General features: G+C 42.6%; 1 long non-coding RNA gene across 1 annotated transcript in view; it reads right to left on the minus strand.

Annotated features, from left to right (window-relative positions):
• Positions 1-2,251: 2,251 nt before the first annotated feature.
• Positions 2,252-10,000, minus strand: part of LOC137985282 (uncharacterized) — a 35,060-nt gene continuing 27,311 nt past the window's right edge. The window contains exon 7 of the long non-coding RNA XR_011119273.1: positions 2,252-2,311. This is a non-coding gene — a long non-coding RNA (uncharacterized lncRNA). The remainder of the gene's footprint in view (positions 2,312-10,000) is intronic.

Consider the following 10,000-nt stretch of genomic DNA (forward strand, 5'->3'; position numbering starts at 1 on the left):
AACGCCATTCGCGCTTTACATGACTTTCGACGCCATTGCAGGCTAAGTTAATGATTCTTCTGTGTCCACAGAGAGAAATCTACGCATTTCACTACCCTCGCGATACTAAGAAAATACGCGCAGAAGGCTCTATGCACAAAGACACCACTTACCAGGGGAGTGACAGGCAAGACTTTACCGACACGGGAAAACAAATAATAAAAAAACAAACAAATCCCACCCACTTTCCGACTGGGATTGCCATACTGCAACCAGTAATGAGTTGTGATGAAAGATATAGTGAATTTTAAGCTGGTTGAAGCATTCACCTCTGATGACTCGCGCATACATGGAAAATCCGAGGGAACATGTTCTAATCTATAGGCCATTTTCAAAAATACCATAATACTCTTTGTTTGCTCTCCAAAATTTTGTACACGCCATTGTTTTTATTTTCTCTGGGATCATTGTAAGTCCCAAGAGAAAATAAAAACACTGCTTATGCATAATTTTTGGAGGGCACACAAAAGAGTATTATGGTATTTTGAAAGTGGCTTATTTTCAACGAAACAGGCAAAAGAAAGTGACACTTCGTCAGGCTCACCTAATTACCAAAAAGAATATGAACAAAACTTCAAGGTTCAAATTTCAACCACGTGACAAAAACACATAGTTTGAAGTTGCTTTGGTGTGGAGAAATTTGAATGAACCTTAAAAAGTACAATTCAAAGACCCAAAGTTTCCACATTGGTGTATAGTGTCTTCCTCAGCTAGGGGTGATCCGATGTCATCGCAACAGTCTTTTTATAGATCACTTTCATAAATGGCTACCACCTTTACATTAAGTGAAGCTATGATCCTCGCAGTTAATTCATTTCATTACCTTCTTTTGCATTTATGTTAATTAGGCCTACTGCCCTCATTTTGACACAGCTATTCTTTTGAAATTTGCTCACCGTAGCGAGGCTAAAAAGGCTTGTACCATCAAACACAAAAGAATAGTTTTAGTTGGCTGCCATTATGAAAGAAAACTATGTGATCACCAATTTGCTGAATATGAACAATCTGACCGCCTTACCTCATTAGCAGAAAGAATATGAACAACTTGTACAGCAGATTTAATGGCTGCATCATTTCAAGAACTCATAGATTTTATGATTGTTGGGGATAATGGCCAAGACCAGGAACATGAAGATACAGAAAAAAGCTCTATTACTTCAATATTCTCTAAGCAACCTGTAAAAAAGTAAATGTGCTTTACATGGAACGCTGGATTTGCGCGTCTGTCTAAATTTCGTTCTTCCCATTTGTTCAATTTAAGGACGCTGCCTTCTAATTCAAAAGTATTTTTGCCCCGATTTATGATTATGCAGGAAAGGTGGATCTTCCGAAGTGCTATTGAAATCCAAAAAGAAAATTGGGGGTAACCACGCATTTTTCAAAGATAATTCATGAAAATTTGTATAAAGCTCTAAAATACAAAGCAATGTATGGCGTTCTTTCTCAAATTGAAGCTCAATTATGTCTAAAGAATGCATGGTTACGCCCAATTTTCTTTTTGGATACCAAGAGTACTTACTAAGATCTACTTCCTCTGCATGGTTTTAAACCCGCAAAAAATATCCCTGCATTAGTAAGCATCGCAGATAGGAAATCAGAGTATCTTGGAGATGCGCAGAATGCATGCGCAATAACAATAGTAGGCACCATCCTTAATGAATTTAAGAAACGATGAACCGCTAAGGCAATGATGCCAGAAAGCAATAATATTATTGATTAAATTAGAATAAATGAATCGTGCTGCTCGTGCTGCACGCACTTTAATACATTTCTTGCAACATTTTCCTGCAAGTAAGGGTGATTAGAACTAGCAATATTTATTTCTTTATTTAAATAATAAATAATTATTTATTATTTAAACCGCCTGAAAGAACTACTTGCTGAAGAATATGCCTCAATCCCCATGGGATTACTTTGAGATAGCACAGTGACGTCATGTGCAAAATAATACTCATGCTTACCTGATCTGCAAGTTGAGGTTGGGCTGTGAAGAGACAGAGTGGGGCCTGGGTAACGATCTCCAGAACTCCCCTAAAACCGGTTAAACAGGATTAGTAAGGCCATGTGAGCTAAACGAGAAAGCGCACGAAATTGAACCACCAAGGAATAAAACAAATAACCATGGTAACGCAAGATGAATAATCACCATTAACAACAAACGCGAATGCCTTGGTCACAGCTGTGATGAACTTACATTTGAGGATCATTTGGTTAGCAAATCAACAAACGTCTGAAGCAAAGCCAGGAAGAACTCCTTCGGTTCCCGAAGAACCTGTTCAAAAGAGTAAAAAAAAATTTAAAGAATAATAATAATACAAGTCTTCTATAGCGCCTGTTCTAGAGTTCAGAGTGCTTTACACTATATACAGAATAAAAGTGAATAATTAAATAATTAAAAAGTCATAAATTAAAGGCCCAGTTAAATAGATGCGCTCTTGAGTCTGGATTTGAATGTTGCTAACGATGGTGACTGACGTATGGCATCTGGAGGTTTATTCTACAAATGTGGCGCAAAAGGGGAAAACGACCTGCTTCACTAAGTTGTAAGTTTATAACTGGGGACTTGTAAGAGATTTTTCCGGATGAACGTCAGACTAGCTGGTGTATATGTACTAAGAAATCAGATACCGGTATGTATTGAGGAGCTATAGCATTCAAGGCCTTATAAGTAAGTAGTAATGTCTTGGAAGGATAACCGTTGCTTTACAGGTAGCCAGTGAAGGTCTATTAGGACCTGTGTAATTTTGTCATAGTTGTGAGTACGAAAGACCTAGATGTGCCGTAGGATTATGCACACGCTGAGCTTTTCTAATGAGTATTGCGGCAGTCCAACTAGCAGTGAATATGTGGGTCCGCAGTAATTGGCTCTAGCTGTTGCGGTGTCCCTGCCCAATTTAAGTTACTATTGGTGTGTTGTTATCTTTGTATTTTCAGTATTTGTATATCTTCAATTTATTTTTTTCTTTATTTCTTCAGGGCAAAGCTAATAAAATAAAAAAATAATAAAAATGAATAGGCCAGTTTCGTATTCTAACGGTTGGACTGGATCTAGCATGAAATGGAGGCTAATGTGGGCAAATTAATTTGCATTTGAAAAGATTTGCCCGCGTTAGCCTCCATTCCATGCTAGATCCAGTCCAGCCGTGAGAATTCGAAAATGGTCTATGACAGTTATCTAGTTTAACTTAGCTTTAACCTTACTATCATTTATATAGTGCAAAATACATGGATATATGATCTAATGCGCTTTACCGGTAATATATGTAATAAATAAATGCATTAATGTTTTGGTGTCCTTCTGAGTAAGGCAATTCCTAATCTTAGATGAATTACGTATATGAAAGAAAGCATGCTGTTCAAGATCTAAAACATCGTTAAAGGCTACACCTATGTTCCTAGCTGACATTGAAGTTATTCTAACATCAGCGATTGTAATGCCAACTATCAGCGGACGCGTGCGATGTTTGGCATGTATTACTATTACTAGGAACTCAGTCTTATCACGATTGAGTTTTAGTTTATTACATGACATCCATGAATAGATTTCCTTAGCACAAGACTCTTTGCCAGAGCATCAGATACTTCATCACATGGGTGTAGCCAGGATTTTTCAAAGGGGGGGATCACACTGTGTCAAACAGAGGGTACTCACCAGAGTGTTGTGTTTTTACCACCTGAATATTGTAGGTTGTTTGCTTAAAAAAGGCTTGGATGTAGAAGAGGAGCCCATGCTTTTGAATGATTTCGCCGAGTGGAGCAGTGTAAAGAGTGTACAAAATTGGCCCTAGCACAGATCCCTGTGGCACTCCATATTGCAGCCCCATAGAGGACGACCTAGTGCCTTCTACTTGAATGAACTGTCTGCGGTCGTTAAGACGCAAACCAATGGAGGACGTTTCCCCTGATCCCATAACCAGTGGGTAGTCGAGCTAGCAAGATGTTGTGGTCAACCATGTCAAAATCGGCTGTCAAGCAGTAAAAGAAGTACATTTTCCTGTTTATCAACTGCATTCAGGGGTTCTGTAAGGCTTTTCCGTAAGGCTGTTATAGCCGGGGAGTGGGTTGTGAGGCTGGGCTCTCACAACCTCTCAAAATGCTCCCAATGGAGTGCGACTCTAAGAGCCTCTGTCAGCTAAGTCCAACTTCTGGCCTCCGCGGCAGAACTGGCACCACCGACAGGAGAAGGGCTGAAGGCCACTGGCGCCACTGGCGCCTTAAAACCAGTTGCCCAGGGTAGATGGGGCTCTTAGCCTGTGAAGGCAGCCCATCTAGGGGAAGGTAAACCCTGATTTTAAACCTCCACTGCCTTGTGGCTATCCCTGACCTCAGGAAGGCTTCAGGAGTAAACATTGAGGCCAAATCCGGAGTGGAGCCCCAAAGGCAGATGGCAGGTGCTCAGCACTTCCTTCCTGCAGCTTCTGCAGTGGAACTAGCCCCAAGTCATATTGGTTCTTCCTTTCCCTTGGACACAGCCAGTGACACCGAGAGGGGGACACTATCGTATGGGCAGCCCAGCGTCTCCTTATCTTCCCGCCCAGGCCTTAGCGCAAACTGGAAAGGGCACTCCAGCCTGTTGCAAGACTCCAGCACAACATGTGACGAGGCAGTTTACCGGTTCTAAGCTCCGACTGATTGGCATAAGAAGGAGCGCCAGGGGTCTCGTCCGACGGTGGGAGAAGCCCTCGCAGGCTGGTTTGAGGCTTGCTGGGAAGAAATGCAGCCAGTCACAGAAGCCAAGAGGAAAGCGATGCTGGCTCACAAGCAGAACCCTTCCCCAAGCACATGCGACACCCTTCGAGCAGCTAGGAGCAAGGCCCAGCAGCTCGCCCCCCGCTGTGCCCTCTGTGCCGAGTACTGGCAAAACCTATGCAACAAAATCCAGCTAGCAGCGAACTGTGGCCACGCAAAGGGGATGTATGAGGGCATCAAAACTGCCACCACCCCTAGGAGCGTCAAAACAGCCCTGCTCAAATCAAAGACTGGTGAGGTCATCACTGATCAGGGCATGCAGCTGCAGTGTTGGGTGGAGCATTATCTCGAGCTCTACTCAACCCAGAACATCGTCACAGACACTGCCCTCAATGCCCTGCCTGGGTTGCCAGTCATAGAGGAGCTTGACAACATGACGACACTGGAAGGGCTCAGCATAGCCATCGGCGGTCTCGCCTGCGGCAAGGCACCGGGGAAGGACGGTATCCCGCCGAAAGTTTTAAAGCATGGGAAGCAAACCATCCTGCAACTGCTTCATGAGCTCCTATACCTATGCTGCGAGCAAGGTCACATCCCCCAAGACATGAGAGATGCCAACATAGTCACCCTGTACAAGAACAAGGGTGTCCGTAGTGATTGCACCAACTATTGCGTTATCTCTCTTCTGAGCATCATTTGCAAAGTCTTTGCTCGGGTCACCTTGACCCGCCTGCAGGGCCTCGCTTCGCAAGTCTACCCCGAATCACAGTGTGGCTTCAGAGCTGGGAGGTCCAAACTGGACATGATCTTCTCCCTCCGTCAGCTGCAAGAGAAGTGTCGAGAGCAGCAGCAGCCATTGTTCCTCGCCTTTGTGGACCTCACCAAAGCTTTTGACTTGGTGAGCAGAAGCAGGCTCTTCAAGACCCTCCAGAAGATTGGCTGCCCTCCAATGCTCCTGGCGATCATCACCTCCTTTCACCAGGGCATGCAGAGTACAGTCTGCTTCTATGGGGCCACCTCCAATGCCTTCCCAGTCAGCAGTGGAGTCAAGCAGGGCTGTGTCCTTGCTCCAACCCTGTTGAGGATTTTCTCCTCGATGCTGCTCCAGTATGCCTTTGTAGACTGTACAGAAGGTCTTGAACATCGACAGACTCCACGCCAAAACCAAAGCTTATGTGGTGCTTGTACAGGAGTTGCTGTTTGCAGACGACGCTGCTTTAATATCCCACAGCAAGGAGGGCCTCCAACATCTCATAGACAAGCTGTCCCACGCATGCAACAAGTCATTCAGTGACGCCTTCGATGGCTCGGCCATGTACATCCCATGGAGCCTGATCACCTGCCAAGAGAAATCCTTTATGGAGAACTGTGGCAGGGCGTCTGTCACGTGGGTCGACCGCTGCTGCGCTACAAGGACGTCATCAAGTGAGACTTGCGATCTGCACTAATCGACACAAGTGCATGGGAGGACATCGCCAAACACCGAGAAACATGGCGGCAAAGTGTCAAAGTGGGGGTTTCAAAGGCAGAAGCAAACACTAGAGTCCAAGCTACATGCAAGAGAGCGGAGAGGAAAGAATGCGCAGCCTCTGCACGTGATTCCAAAGGCACGTCTGCCCCACCTGCAACAGAGACTGCCACTGCAGGATTGGGCTACACAGTCATACATGATCCTGCCCAAATCCCCACGGAAAAATTTACCGTGCCGCACCCGAAAAAAATCGGTACGGTATCAAGATGCCATGCCAGATTTTTGTACTAGTGTAAAGCCGGCTTCAGTCTCCCGTTGCTCTTCCTTCTTTCTCATTGTTGGAAATGGGTAGCTAAGGCTTAGACTTAATGGGACACTTCATGTTGAATGTCAAAATTGGGCATGCATCTAATTAGGGGTATTTCTGGGCATAAGGCAGTGTGGCCCAGTGGTTAGGGCGCTTGCCTTGAGTTCCGGAGATCCCGGGTTCAAGACCCGCTCTGACCACTTGTTGAATTTGTTCCTGGTAGTCCCTGGTTCAACTTCCAGCTGCACTTGTAAATAGCCGGCTGGTTTGCCTCTGGCCAGTTGGGATTCTTAACAGTTGTTGTTGTTGTGTTCTGTTGATTGTGTTTCATTGGCCCTGAAAAGCCCCTATGGGGAGCGGTCAATTAAGTATGTATTATTGTACTGTCCTTTTTACATAATAGTCCTAAATGCACATAAAATACCTTACAGTATCTCTCAGCTTATACGCTCGCTAAACCGACCGGTTGGCCCTACTTGCTAAGCATTGGACTACTGTGCGGGAAGTTTTGATGCACGAGATTGGTTCTTTCATTCCCTAAACTCGCTTGATCATTAAAACGTGATCACATTGTTCTTTTCCTGCTAACATTTTGAGACCTTTAACTTTTGAAGCCTTTTGAATCCACTTGAATTTGGCTAAATAAACCTGCACCGGTTACTCAGTAGGTTGAGCGTCGGGCCGCCATGCGGGAGGTCATGAGTTCGCCTCCGGCCGCACCCACACTCAGGGTCTTTAAATAACTGAGGAGAAAGCGCTGCCTTTGTAATTACATCCGCAAATGGTTAGACTTTCAAGTCTTCTTGGATAAGGATGATGAACCATAGTCCGAGTCTCACAACCCTTTTTGTTCAAAAACTCTGTGGTATATTAAAGATCCTGCACACCATTCGAAAAGAGGAGGGTACTGAGTTCCTGGTATTGTGGCTTGCACTGAGCGAGGGCCACAAGTTTATTCATCATCATCTATCGCTTTCTCTGCCGAATGCGTAACTTCTTGAAAAAACTCTCGCTATTTCGTCCTGTTTTGTATCACTTGATTGAGAAGTGATACCTGGCCAAAGCCTTAAAGAGCAAGTTTCAATCCAGTGTCGTAAAACCAAAAGCAAAGTAATTACTTTGGCCAATCAAAAAGGACAGAAACAATCCAGTAAACCAATCAAAACTCGAAGTAATTACACGTAGCCGACACAAAGCGTGGGAAAATGTGCACGCACAAGACACTATTGGATTTGGTTTCCCTTCTGAATGGTTGAAAAAATGGTGAGAGAACTTTGAACCAATTACTGAGTGAAGTAAAGCAAAACCAAAGCAATTACCTAATTACTTTCAACACTCAATAGAAAACCGCTCCATCGTCCAGAGAGGTATCACATCTCAATAATATCTCGATAAGTTTATTAGCCTTTGGCTATTAAGTAGACTTCCCCTCACGATTTTTTTGCCATATAATAAGGAATTTAGGTAAATGTAAAGGTACACCTTATTTAACGTCGGAGGTTCCTTAACTCTCTAGAGAGTATTCTCCCAGGAAGCCAACGGTGCACTCATTTTACCCCCCTCTTTCCATCAGCGCTCCGTTTTAAGGGTATTTAAAGCTACTTAGGCTACACTGAAAGGAAAGAAGTCGAAACAAGGATGTGAGATCCGGGGATCTAACTCAGGACCTCTTGCACCAAGGCCGCAGACTAACCAACTATGCCACCCTTGCTCCATACTGACCAAGCTGGTTTAATTGTTGGATTTCCTTTGCTTTAATTCATGGATCCCGACTTAGCCCTTATAAAAGAAAATTTCTGGCATCTTGACAGAACAAGCTTGGCTGATAACCCATAATTATTTAGCGGATGAATCCAAGAATCCTTGCGTTTTTACTTTTAAAACCACTTTAAATGGGGAAACTTTGTTCGCTTAACACTGGACTATTAAATTGCATTACATTATTACACACTCCCTTGCCACCCTTTTTTCCGCTGGCCTACTTTTTCATATGTCTGAGTTCTATTTTCTTGTGTAGTAAATATCGTCCAACAACTAAAAACTCATTGGTGGGAATGCCTTCACGTCCTGCCTCAATATCTGGGCTGTGAACGTTTCTGAGAATGCAATAAACAACACTTAGTCTTCCTTAGAACCAAGGGATGCATGATACGACTATTCATTCATATAACAGAGGTTGCTATATTCCTTGGTCTTCATGGACAAGATTTCATCTCAATGTGCATGCTCTAATCTAAAATCGCGAAAAAGCACACACATCAGGGAAATTGTAATAAATATCCCGCTAGCTTGAGTATAACATTTGCTTCGTCAAGTATGCTATGCTTAGGCTATGCATTCTTAAAGGATAGCCAAAGCTACAGTGAGATTGTTGTTCTAACCCGTGACCAGACTGGGGGGAGGAGGAGGGAGAAAAAAAAAAGAGTTTGATTATCTGTTAGGCATGAGGCAACCACTGAATGCTATAGCTTTAAAATAGCTGTCCTGAAGTTTCCTTTGTACCTGTTTGAATAAATTTGTATTGAGTTAGGACAATGTGCGAGCCAGCGAGCCGTGCAAGTCCTTCAAGCCATGACTGCGAGTCAAAAAGCGAGTCACACAGTTATTGAAAGCTAACCGTTTTAAAATGGGTGCTTAGACTTAATAACTGTTTCTCAGTGCTATTTGAAATGGATGCTTAGACTTAAATGCGAAATTCACATGGCTCGCTGGCTCACAGATTGTCCAGCCCCATTTGTATTTGGCCACCCACATCATTGCATACAGCAACTTGTATATCTGCATTTGTCTTTACTAGCAAATTGCAGTCCTTCAAGTGAATAGCTTTGAATTTATCGATATAAAATTGCAGAAATGTAAGCTATTCCTCATTGCTGTAATAAAGTTTGAAAAAAAAAATTATATTAAGTAAAATAATATTTGTATTATTATTTTTAACATTTAACACTTTTATTATAAAGGACAGCAATGATTTATGTGCAAACCAAAGATAGGTATTTCTGATTGATTATATTTAAAGGGGCTAGGTCATGCTATTTTATGTAGTTTTGTTTAATTTTGTTAATTATGAGCTCTAAACGTCAAATTGACAGAGCAAGAGTCTTTCATTTGCAAAATCATGGCCACATAACAACTGAGAATGTTTTTCCACCTGTGTAAATGACATTTCGATATAGACAGATATAAATTTGAAAAAAGGTGGGCCAACGTATTTCAAATTTACCCAAATTCAATCCATTTCAATCCTCTCCAGTTTTGTCCATCCATGTCCCTTCTTGGCTTCCCTGTGTTTTGTTAGAGTTCTCCTATAGTTTTGAACAGTTATTTTGATATTTTAGTTAATTCTATGACCATTCGATCAGCGCCGAAATTGCCTAAAACTGCGCGACTTAGCCCCTTTAATAGGCTGAAAACCTGCTTCTAAAGTATTAAAAAAATTGTTTTTAAATATCAAATTTGAAATTGCATCTTATTTATAATATTTGAAATATTCT

This window comes from Montipora foliosa, chromosome 14, assembly GCF_036669935.1.
Source record: "Montipora foliosa isolate CH-2021 chromosome 14, ASM3666993v2, whole genome shotgun sequence".
In the NCBI taxonomy this organism is placed as follows: Eukaryota; Metazoa; Cnidaria; class Anthozoa; order Scleractinia; family Acroporidae; genus Montipora; species Montipora foliosa.